At 39.4% G+C, this 13,146-nt stretch overlaps 1 non-coding gene across 1 annotated transcript; it reads left to right on the top strand.

Moving 5' to 3' along the window:
• The first annotated feature begins 12,843 nt into the window (after positions 1 to 12,843).
• Positions 12,844 to 12,915, top strand: TRNAT-UGU (transfer RNA threonine (anticodon UGU)). The gene has a single exon. It is a non-coding gene; the product is annotated as a tRNA-Thr (tRNA).
• The last annotated feature ends 231 nt before the right edge of the window (positions 12,916 to 13,146 follow it).

Genomic DNA, 13,146 nt, shown 5'->3' with positions numbered 1-13,146 from the left:
GTTGTATTATTTCCCTAGAACAAATACAGTATGCAGGATAGTACACTGAAGAAAATCTATAAATTTAGCTCATTAGCTTAAGCTGCAGGGTGTACACTCATAGAAAACTAGAATGATGCTGTAGGATACACTCATGCACATTCCAAAAATACATGCAGCTTAAAGTGTCAGGTTATGATGGATTACCTCTGCCATCAGTATATGGCTCTGGAGCTCAAATGAGGTACTGAATATAACCATTAGGGAGAAGTAACATTTTGTAACAAAATAATTATTTTTTAAACTGTAAATAAGTGTGAAACACCACAATGAAATATTAAATGGGAAAATATCAATTTTGTGTGACCCTCAAAATATTCCCTTTATTATTAATAATACACTATTAATAGTTTGCAATAAAATTTGTTTATTTTGTTAGTTTATTATATATGCATACTGTGGGCAATAGTGGAAAAGGTTACAGGCTCAGGAACTGAACCCCCAAAATTAATTTAGCTAAGTAAGTTAGTCTTGATAAGCTAGTAACGCAATTTACTGTGCCAATATTCATTTGCAGCACAAACAATTGTGCTGTAAAATTATCCTAATCTGAGTGAGGGGCTTGTATAAATAACTGGACCTTCATTCTTTAGACAGAATTGTTTGGCATACTCCTTGCACTTAAAATGAATTGGTAAAACAATATGGCTGATATTAGGTTCATCAAAGTGCATATGATAAAAGTACATTGTGCACTGCACTATTATTAATCTCTCAACAGTGAGCACTCCAACTGTAAACTCTGAATAAGAGCTAGAACACTGGGACCAAAGAACCAAGGCTCAACCTCTGCGAGGACAATTAGGTGAGTGCACTCTTCAACACTATATTAGTGAACACCCAGTTATCCATTATTTTAGACCAAATAGCATGGGATACTTGGAGCTTTGTAACTTTCATTCACTTGTGGATAACAAAAGATATTACCGAACTCTACCAAAAGCTTGCTAGTGCAGGTTAGTAGACAGTCTACTAGGCAGTAGGCATTGTATGTACTAGCTCTATCTATTAATCCAACAAACTTTGTAAAATCTCTTGTATGTATGTACCTTACCTAAATAAACATTTATTTATTATTTTAGTCATTAGCCTCATATACAAAGGTTTGCCTTGACTATGTAAACTGTATGACCAACCATCCTGCAAGTGGAGATATTAAGTGGACTCATAGCTACATCTTGATCAATACTCTGTAATCCTTGATATAATTGGATAGCACTATGCTGCACTGTACCTATAGTTATTAATAATAAGAAGAAAAAACACATTATTCAGTCAAATTTCCTTACACCTGAAACCTCATTGTTCACCTAGCAGTACAGTAATACAAATTGATACTTTGGCTTTTGCTGACTGTTGTGAGTTGCATCCTAGGGAATTAGCCACTTGTTTGCTAGCAGGACCTTGATAGGCCAAGCTAACATGTCTTCTGTTCTCAACAATGGGAAACAATTGAAAATCTCCACATTCGTCATGAGTTTTTGGTTTGGTGTTGGGTTCAGGGCCTATTAACCTCTGGATGGAGGGTTATTAAGGCCACCACAATACCTTATTGATTAAACAGCAAATATATCTTAGTCTTGGACATGGTGTATATATCCCATGAGGCTTGAAAATATATAGATTTTATTTAGTAACTCTACTGCACTGTACATTGTACCAGATGACCTTAAATATGCATGCTGCTGGAAATTTTGATGGGCCTTAGCTAATTAACCCAATAAATCTAAATTTGTTTATTAGTCCTCAAAATATATTTGTTGGTTAACATGCTGCGTTTGGCAATATGGTAGCCAGCACTATTGGTAAATGTATGCTATTCACCATGTAAAATATATGCCTTAGAAAAATCTATATTTATAAAGTAAAATGTCTGTTTGTTTGTCTGTCTACAGTAGGAAGGAGGCCAGATGCTTGAGACTAAACTTTTCAAACTTCCAAGATGACACATGGGATGTATGGGAATGTCATAGTCCATTTAGGGTCGGCCCCAGTGTGACCCTTTAATATTTGCTCCTGTAGTGACCCTTGCAATTTTCATGAAGTCTGAAATTGGGAATTTGTTTTCTGTAAAGCTTTGTAGCAGTTTTTTCGTGCCCGAAACACTGTGTGTTAGTGGCTTTGCAAAATATCACACTCAATCACCTATGTATGTACTTTAACAACCCAATGTATTCTCTTGTATATAACTAAGTAAATAAAATAATAAATAAATTATCTAAGAGAGAAATATAGGGGGGAAAGCGTGGGTTGAGACGGAGATGTAAGGAGAGAGGGAAGAAAAGTTGAGAGAGGGATAGAAGAAGTGAGAGAGGAGGAAGATTGGGAGAGAGACCCTGGCACAACTGGGTACCTTGTCTAGTATATAAATGTATTTAAAAACAATTTATAACAAATAAAATAAGAGTCGTCGCACCAAGTTATATTACATTCACTTTGCCATGTAAAACCTAATTTAAATCTTTACCCGCCCCCTCTGCAAATTACTTTCTCGGTTAATGAGGTATATCTCCAAGATAATAAGGTTGATGTATATACTGACCATAATCCTTTAATATTAATTGAAAGAATGCAAATTCATAAATACTGATACTGTACCATTTTTTCTTTAGTTAATCGATACAATATTATACAACTCTGTTTTATTAATTTAATTTTTTCTACTAATTTCATAGATAGTAAAAACTAAACAAAAACATACAAATTTCAAAATATAAAATATATTTATTTATTTTCCAAAATGGTTTGGGCGGCGGCCAAGCTCCCGCCAGGAGTCTGAACACCCTCCAAACTTTACAGGAAAAGCGTGAAGCTGTTGAGTGTGGCCGCGTCCGCTGAGTGGCTCTTCTCGCCTCTTCTTGCTGCCTTGTGGCTGTTGGATGCCACCGCCAGCCACGAAAAATTGCAGAGTTTGTGCGATTCATCTGTGTCGAGGCCGGCGTTGGTGGCGGCGGGTGTGTGGCGAGACGGGGAATGTCACCTGCAACCATTGCTGACCACAGGTGTGTTTTTAGGCTATTCTCCAGGCTAGGTTTCTTGTGTAGCTTTCAAGGGTCGTATTCTATCGCGGTAGTTCTGGGTCCTTTTCTAGGGCCGTGGACCTGATAGTTTTCTAGGGACGTAGTTCTGCGTCCTTTTCTAAAGCAATAGATCCAGGGTTTCTAAAGTCATATAGTTCTGGGTTCTTGGGACATAGCGTTGTGTCGTTTTATAGGACTTTAATCTGGAACGGTTAGTTTTCTTTTCTTTTGTTTACAATCCACTACGGGCTCACCATAACCTGTGCTACTTGTAATGTTTGTTCCGAGTAGCTGAATCTATAACAACAACAAACAAGGTTAGTTTTCTAAGTCCGTACTCCCAAGGTGGTTTTCCAGTGCAATAGTCCATGGTAGGTCTCCACACGCAGTTTTGTGTACTTATACATTATTACATGAATAATGTAATTATTCCGAGCCCTATATATTATAGCCCACAAAGATATGCTATATAATAATTATAATAATAATATATATAATATATGAAAATGTCAGACCACGAAGGAAGGATTAGGACAGGAATTTTCTTAAGTACTTTCGTATTTAATAAGTCATCTTCAGAAGGATGGATTTACAATTCAGTGTGGATATATAGGCAGGAATATAGAGGAATTCCTGCCTATATATCCACACTGAATTGTAAATTCATCCTTCTGAAGATGTCAGTAAGGGGTCCTCAGCCCCTTGTTGTTCAACGTTCTGATGCATAAACTTATTAAAGATCTTCCAACTAATAATGAAGACACTGTCATTTGTTATGCTGATGATATATGTTTACAGGCTGCCTCCGAGCCTAGAATGCAAGTTCTGCTCGATGCTTTTGCTACTAGAGCTGAGGAATGTGGCCTCCTTATCTCTGTACAGAAAACTCGTGCCCTCATTCCATGTGGTATTCCACCACCCAATTATCATATAGATGGGCGAGCACTTGAGAACTGCGAGTCTTACAGATACCTTGGTGTCCCCATTAACGACCCTGGGTACCTTTCTTCTCTCAAGAGGAGACTGTGGGAGAGATTAAAGCCCTTGCGGGTCCTTGTTGGTGTCAATCATGGAATTAACGTGAGACTTGCTAGAATGTTTTATGTATCATTTATACGCTCTGTGATTGGCTACAATGCTCTACATATCACACTATATACTGACAAAGAGCTGAAATCTCTTGAAACCTTGCAAAATGAAGCTATACGTCTCATCCTTGGGGCTCCAAAGTCCATGAGAATAGTTAATATGAGAGCAGAGTTAAAAATTACCTACCATAAGTAAAAGGATTTTCTCTATTAGCACAGTTTTCGGCGTGAAGGCATTGAGTAGATCTAGACAACACATGAAGTTTCAAGCTAAACTTTCTAACATGCTGCACTCACCTGAGGTCTATAGAAGAAGAACGAAATCTGATTATGTATTTTGGTTCTACAAGGTAGCCAACTCCATCAAAATATTAAATATGTACCCAACTCAATTAATGATTAATCAACCAATTACTCCATGGGATAACTGGGATCTATCAGTTGATTTTGTAAATGCGCCCAAGAAAGATAGTGTGCACTCTACATTATTAAAAAAGTTAACACTGAAAAGCATCACTGAAAGTACTCAGAGTATGGGTAACAATGTGTATCAGTGCTATACCGACGGCTCTGTAGAAGGTGGACATGTACCGGATGTGCATGTAATATATTTGAACAATCTTCTCTCGTACATACAGCAATGAAGCGCGTCAATGACTGGGCAAGTACAACTCAAACCGAACTTGCAGGCATATACCTTGCCATTGAATTTTTAAAAGACAAAGGCAGTGGACTTGTATACTGTGGCTCGCAGAGTGCACTCCTGACATTGAACGCACATAGTAGTGACACCCAGAAAATAGTCAGTGATATTCGAATGAATGTTTTAGCTGCTAAAGAAAACAGATTTGAAATTAAATTCCTATGGATACCATCACATGTTGTTGATATGCTTGCAAAGACAGCCTGTAGAAAACCAGTGGTAGAAATTGATATGGGTGTTTCATTAGCAGTGACAAAGAGAATACTTAAACAAATATCTAATGAAGATCTCACCGACTTAACAAATTCACAAAGACCTGAAAGTTGTAGCATTAAATATTATGATAGATATCGCGAGGAGACATTCACATATGGGACTAATAGAACAAGAACCCGGCAATGTGATGTTATAGTGGCCAGAATACGCCTGGGATATAGACGTATCTGGCAGCTTTCTCAAAACCCAAATGTCGAGTACACAATGTGTCAACTTTGTGAAAGAGAAAACATGCACTCTCTTGAACATTATATTGTAGAATGTCCCATATTGACTGACTTTCGCCCTCCTGGGCTAAGGTATGCTGAACTGTGTAATTACTATATGAGTACTGGAACACTTGATGATATATTGGACTTGTACCCAAGATTAACCATGTAATGTATCAATTATACAATGTATGTATGTGATGTAACTATATAACCTGAGCTTGTAAAAGCACCTTAATCACCTTCAGTGATTAAGTGCTTAATTGCACACTAGTTTCTCTATTAGCTATCTCACCCTGTCAGAGTAAAAGAGACAAATGTATGTGAATGCATGTGTGTGTATATATGTATATGCACATATATGTGTGTGTATGTATAGGTATGTGTATAAAGTATATATGGAAGCTGATCAGAATTACATTTCACCTTTGTAAATGCACATTAATGACACAATGTACAAGACACATCGAACACTTCATGTAGGGCATGCGTAAATCTGTGTATCTACGTACTTACGTATGTAGGTTAGCTTAGCATTTAAAAAGCACCGAATCACCTGTGGTTGATTGTTCAATAAACCCCTGAACTATATGTTTAACACATCTCTAACCCTGTCCATGGAGGACGGAAGAAAATGTATATATGCTGGTTAACATTGTGAATGTGTGGCCACGTCTGTGGTAGAAAATAATAATAATAATAATAAAAAACTGACAGGGGAAGGGGCGATGGCGAGCCACTGGTTCCGGGTAGATGGGACTCGTTAGCCTGGGGAAGGCAGCTCATCTAGGGGAAGGAAAACCCTGATTCTAAATCTCCGCTGCCTTGCAGCCATACCCCTCTACCCGTTTGGGAAAGGCTTCAGAAGTCAACCTAAAGGAAAAATCCGGAGTTGGAGCCCCTAAGGTAGTTCGTTGTCGACTTCGACCTCGTTCTGGCAGCTCCTACGAAGGTGCTGGAACCATGTGTATTGGCATTAGCCTTTCCATAGGATAATTTCAGCAACGTGGAGAGTGGGGGTGGGGGACCTGCTGCATGGGTAACACCGAATCTATCTATATATATATATATATATATATATATATATATATATATATATATATATATATATATATATATATATATATATATATTGGTAGCAGTCTTTCCTGTAGACATATATTATTAAATATGACCGAAAAAGTAAGATTAATAATTCTAACACGAATTTTCTCGATATTTCTTACGTTTCTTTTCACTGTTGATGGTAATTCAAAAATCAATTCTCCAAAATTCATTTTTATTTCTAGTCTGACGCGACACTTGAGCGCGTTTCGTAAAACTTATTACATTTTCAAAGACTTTAGTTTACACACACACACACAACTTTAACTGAATAGAGCTTAAACATCTTTCGAGTTTTTATACCTACATTTTGGTGAAGTGACATGTTACAATAGTTTTGGATGAGGTGAAAATAAACTTTTAACACAAGACAGAACACGAAACAATGAAATACAAACAGGTATTAAAGGTAGCTTGACTGCAGAAGGCCTATTTTTATTGGCCCATATTTCTTGATGCTTCTATATTGGAGCGGAGTCTTGAAGTGGGTAGAATATAGTTGTGCATTAATTGGCTGTTGATTGCTGGTGTTGACTTCTTGATGTGTAGTGCCTCGCAGACTTCGAGCCGCCTGCTATCGCTGTATCTATCGATGATTTCTGTGTTGTTTGCTAGGATTTCTCTGGTGATGGTTTGGTTGTGGGATGAGGCTATATGTTCCTTAATGGAGCCCTGTTGCTTATGCATCGTTAAACGCCTGGAAAGAGATGTTGTCTTGCCTATATACTGAGTTTTTTGAGGCTTACAATCCCCAAGAGGGCATTTGAAGGCATAGACGACGTTGGTCTCTTTTAAAACGTTCTGCTTTGTGTCTGGAGAATTTCTCATGAGTAGGCTGGCCGTTTTTTTGGTTTTATAGTAAATTGTCAGTTGTATCTTCTGATTTTTGTCTGTAGGGATAACGTTTCTACTGACAATATCTTTCAGGACCCTTTCCTCCGTTTTATGGGCTGTGGAAAAGAAGTTCCTGTAAAATAGTCTAATAGGGGGTATAGGTGTTGTGTTAGTTGTCTCTTCAGAGGTTGCATGGCGTTTCACTTTCCTTCTTATGATGTCTTCCACGAAACCATTGGAGAAGCCGTTGTTGACTAGGACCTGCCTTACCCTACAGAGTTCTTCGTCGACTTGCTTCCATTCTGAGCTGTGGCTGAGAGCACGGTCGACATATGCGTTAACAACACTCCTCTTGTACATGTCCGGGCAGTCACTGTTGGCATTCAGGCACATTCCTATGTTGGTTTCCTTAGTGTAGACTGCAGTGTGGAAAACTCCGCTCCTTTTCATGACTGTTACATCTAGAAAGGGCAGCTTCCCATCCTTCTCCATCTCGTAAGTGAAACGCAACACAGAATTCTGCTCAAATGCCTCCTTCAGCTCCTGCAGATGTCTGACATCAGGTACCTGTGTAAAAATGTCGTCAACATACCTGCAATATATGGCCGGTTTCAAGTTCATGTCGACTAAAACTTTTTGCTCGATGGTACCCATGTAGAAGTTTGCAAACAGGACACCTTGGGGAGAACCCATGGCGACCCCATCTACTTGCTTATACATGTGTCCATCCGGGCTCAAGAAGGGTGCCTCTTTGGTACAAGCTTGGAGTAGTTTCCTTAGACTGTTTTCTGGTATGTCAAGAGGAGTACAGGCCGGATCACGGTACACTCTGTCGGCTATCATCCCGATTGTTTCGAACGTATATATATATATATATATATATATATATATATATATATATATATATATATATATATATATATATATATATATATATATATATATATGTATATATTGTTTTATTTAAACTTTATTACAAAAAAGGAGTTACATATAAGTTACAAAGATGATTACCATAAGTTGTCGAGTTCCTCCAGCTCCTCGGATGGCGGGCTGGAACCCTGAATACAATGTGCATTTCCTCACTGTCGCCACGCTGAGGCGCTGGAAAAGAAAGCTGGAAGCTCTAGGGCCTCTTGTTCTTTCAATTAGCCTAGAACCCAGTTCCTTAAAAAAAAAAAAAACGGGTTTCACTCTTTCCCCAGATGCCTTGTGTTTCAGAAGCAATGGGGACAAAATTGTAGAGGTGATCCAGTTCTCTGTACTCACGGGATTTGGCTGATTCCCTGTGGGTGGGAGCGCCACCCGGATGTGCAACACTGAAGTCAACGTAGGTGTTAGCCAGGGTTGATACACACGTGTAGTCCCATACCAACTGCTTGCCATTCTTCCAGGGGTTCATAGTGATACCTTCTGGGCGACCAATAAGAGCAGCAGTTACGGGGCGTTAAGTAACTAGGCTGTCTCTCAGCTGGGCATCCAGCTGTGGTGAGGCTCCTCTTGATATCGTTAACTTCACTGTGCCTCGAGTGCCATCCCCCTGTGCTTTGGCAGAGTAGTCCATGGTGGTCGTACCTGTCGGCCACCACCTCGCTGCAAATACACCTATATTTGGTGTGGATTGGGGCAGGAAGGCGGAGAGCCACAACAATTCAAAGGGCGTGTGGTGCGAGACTTGTGCCAGTTGCTGACATTGAGGTTGCTAACAGGAAGTCCCCTGCATGTGGAGCTGCTACTACTGTGAGGCGAGCAGTGTCGTGTTGTGGTGTGTTGTTGCAGCGCCCAGGCACTGTGCAGCAAATTGGTCTACAATGGGGCCATCCCAGCTGGATTGCTTGTGGGCTTTTGATAGTGGTGGTTGAAGTGATGGGCCTGCACGAGAGGCCCACTCGGTGGCACAGCGTATAAAATTGGGATTATGTACGCCTGCCAATTGATCTAAGTAGGCAGGTGGAATTTCCGACAAGGTTGCTGGGTGCTGAGGAGGAGGACATGAAGGCTGATACAGCAATTTGCGTTGCTGTTCGAACTCCGAGGCCCCAAGTCTTACAGGAAGAGCCTTGTTTCCAGTGTAGATCATCGAGAGAGAGGTTGAAGTTTTTTCTAATACAATAACACACACGCGCGCGCACACGCACGCACACACACGCACACACACGCACGCACACACACGCACGCACACACACGCACGCACGCACACATGTGGGACCAAAGAGCCAGAGTTCAACCCCCGCAAGCACAACTAGGTAATGATATATATATATATATATATATATATATATATATATATATATATATATATATATATATATATATATATATATATAACATATATATATATATATATATATATATAACATATATATATATATATATATATATATATATATATATATATATATATACATATATATATATATATATATATATACATATATATATATATATATATATATATATATATATATATATATATATATATATATATATATATATATATAGATATATATATGAGAGAAAAAGTGCGTGACACGTACCATGGGCGAGTATTGTGGTGGACAATCCCAGCACCTATACACGCAGAACAAAGGTTTCAGCCAGCTCCCGCCCACGCTGCCACAGTTATTTGTTTACCCGTGAGTTGCCTTACTCTCTCCACACAGTTTCCTTAATTGCTTGTTTTTCCTGTACATGGTATCTATAGTTTATATTTGTTGTCAGCTTTTTGTTGGAGGGTTGGGTAGACACCTTTTGGGCAATAACAGTTGGTTTTCTATATTTCACTGTCATAATCAAATAATTTACTTTATTTATTATGTTTTTTTTATTAACAGGCTTAGGTTTACACGGCAATGTGTTGTTACCCTATTCCAAATGAAAGATTATTGTGTGTAGATCAAAAACTGGTTAGTCATACACGGAATTAGTTCAAGTTCAAGTAAGTTTATTGAGATAATGAAATGCATCTCAAAATGATAGAGGAGTTTAGGCTATTTCTACCCTCGTAAATGGGAATCAGGAGTAACAAAATGCGAGGACGATCTATTAGCCTGCATTAGCTAAATCTGGGAAGAGCACGAGAATATCTCATTTTACTAAGTAAAGTTATGCTTTCGTTATCGTGTTGTGAAAAAAATTCACTTTATGACATTTAGAAAGTAAATTGAATTATTATTAAAAATTAAAGTAAAAACTTTAGAAAGTAAAACCACCAGGGATTTTTTTATTTTTTTTTTTTGCTAGTAATTGCTGAAGACTTGATAATGACCGGGGCCTCGTAGCCTGGTGGATAGCGCGCAGGACTCGTAATTCTGTGGCGCGGGTTCGATTCCCACACGAGGCAGAAACAAATGAGCAAAGTTTCTTTCACCCTGAATGCCCCTGTTACCTAGCAGTAAATAGGTACCTGGGAGTTAGTCAGCTGTCACGGGCTGCTTCCTGGGGGTGGAGGCCTGGTCGAGGACCGGGCCGCGGGGATACTAAAGCCCCGAAATCATCTCAAGATAACCTCAAGATATGGTCATACGACGACACTCCACATACGACTTGATAATGGTCCAGGACGTCGTTTCGTCATCTTGTGGTGTGTGGTTTGGTCATTATATCTTCAGCCAAGTTATTGTGACTCATCGTCTGCATTGTTCGTTAGATTATAGAACACACTACCTAACAGGACGATCAGGTTATTCAGAAAACCAATCGGTTGTCTGTGGATTTATCGGTAACTATTGTTTAAAATACACTTAAATTTAGCATATACGGTACATAAAAGAAAGATGTCTGACAATCTTCCTAAGTCACCAGGAAGTACAAGATCACCTCAGTACACAGCTATAGTTTCCACCCAACTCATTGCATGGTAAGATTTTGCCCAAATTCGTAAAATTTATGCGATTTGAAATTTGTATTAGAAGTACATGCGCGTTTGTAGCATTAGTGAAGCATTCTCAGCCTTCACCGACGTAAAGTTTATATGTAAAGATCACCTATCATGCACTGCGAGGCACGAAGAGGGAAATGTTCTTGTTCGCGGTAATAACATTAGGCAAAGGGTTACCATAAGCTTAGTGAAGGGCAAGTTCTCAGGGCTAACAAGATTCAGAAGTCGTCGCTCCTCTATATACCCCATCTGTGTAACTTACACGTACAAAATTAGTTACACACTTGTCATTAATATACTGAAAAATTACAGGAGTAATTTTCTTTGATTCAAAGTCAGCTCTCAAGCACCTGAAAACACCAACATGCAAAATAGATACCAGTTAACCAACATAAGTGATACACAGAACAATAGTTTTAGAATCTCATTTCTATGACTACCATGATTACCATCACATATAGGTGGTGTTGCCCAGCATGATGATATGAACAAGGTAGCTGAAGTTGCATATGTGATAAACTTGAAAATGAGCGAGACCTATAGGTATTCTGCAACATTATTTTAGGGAACTAGGGCTGGTAGAAGAGCAGTCACTAGCGCTTAAAGGCCAGAAAGTGCTTGTATAGAGTTAAGATGTGCTCAAAACAGAGTAAATACTTACTATATGTACGGACAGGATAGAACATCCACTATAGACACTGTAACCGTGTAAATGTCAGCATTAGGTTGGGATATTGTTAATAAGGCAGATGGTTGCAGGTATCCCTCTACGGTGAGTATGCCAATTGTAAACTACAGCATATGTGTTTAAGAGCTAGGACACAGTACCCCATAAATGGTTGTTACAAAAGTTGGAGCAATAGGCAGGAGTGAAAGATGAGGTGCTCCAGTGGATAAGGGAGTATCTAAGCAGCAGGAAATAGCGAGTAACTGTGAGGGGGGGGGAAAACGTAAGAGTGGGGAGATGTCACTAGCGGGGTCCCACAGGGCTCTGTACTTGTACCCACCCTGTTTCTAATATATGTAAACAATCTTCCAGAGGGTATAGACTCATTCCTCTCAATGTTTGATGATGATGCAAAAAATTATGAGAAAAATCAAGACAGATGCATACACTTTCAACTCAGGAAAGTGTCGAGTAATGAAATTAGGCGAATGGAGCAGAAGGCTGAACACAAAGTACCATTTGGGAGGTGAAATCCTGCAAGAGTCACATAGAAAGAAAGATTTGGGAGTTGATATCACACCGAACCTGTCCCCTGAGGCCCACCTCAAAAGGATATCATCAGCGACATATGCTAGACTGGCCAACATAAGAACTGCCTTTGGAAACTTGTCTAAAGAATCGTTCAGAACCCTGTATATCACCTATGTTAGACCAATCCTGGAATATACAGCTCCAGCCTGGAGACCATACCTAGTTAAACACAAGACAAAGTTAGAGAAGATTCAGAGGTATGCCACCAAACTAGTCCCGCAACTGAGAGGTATGAGCTACGAGGAAAGGCTAAGGGAGCTGAACCTCACGTCCCTGGAAAACAGAAGAGTAAAGGGAGACATGATAACAACCTACAAAAATCTCAGGGGAATTCACAGGGGTCGACAAAGACAAACCCTTCAGCACGGGTGGGACACGAACAAGGGGACACAGGTGGAAACTTAGTACCCAAATGAGCCACAGCCAAATATAGCCTCCTTAGCTCAGGGGCAGAGCACTGGTCTTGTAAACCAGGGGTCGTGAGTTCGATTCTCACAGGGGGCTGGTAGACTCATGAGTTACAGAGATATTAGAAAGATTTTTTTCAGTGTCAGAGTAGTTAACAAATGGAATGCATTAAGCAGTGATGTAGTGGAGGCAAACTCCATACACAGTTTCAAGTGTAGATATGATAAAGCCTAGTAGGCTCAAGAATCTGTACACCAGTTGATTGAGGGTTGACAGGCAGGTCCAAAGAGCCAAAGCTCAACCCCCGCAAGCACAACTGGGCGAGTA

This window comes from Procambarus clarkii, chromosome 63 (genome assembly GCF_040958095.1).
Source record: "Procambarus clarkii isolate CNS0578487 chromosome 63, FALCON_Pclarkii_2.0, whole genome shotgun sequence".
NCBI classification, from domain to species: domain Eukaryota; kingdom Metazoa; phylum Arthropoda; class Malacostraca; order Decapoda; family Cambaridae; genus Procambarus; species Procambarus clarkii.
The sequence above is the reverse complement of the archived record's forward strand: the minus strand, read 5'-3'. Positions and strand labels throughout refer to the sequence as shown.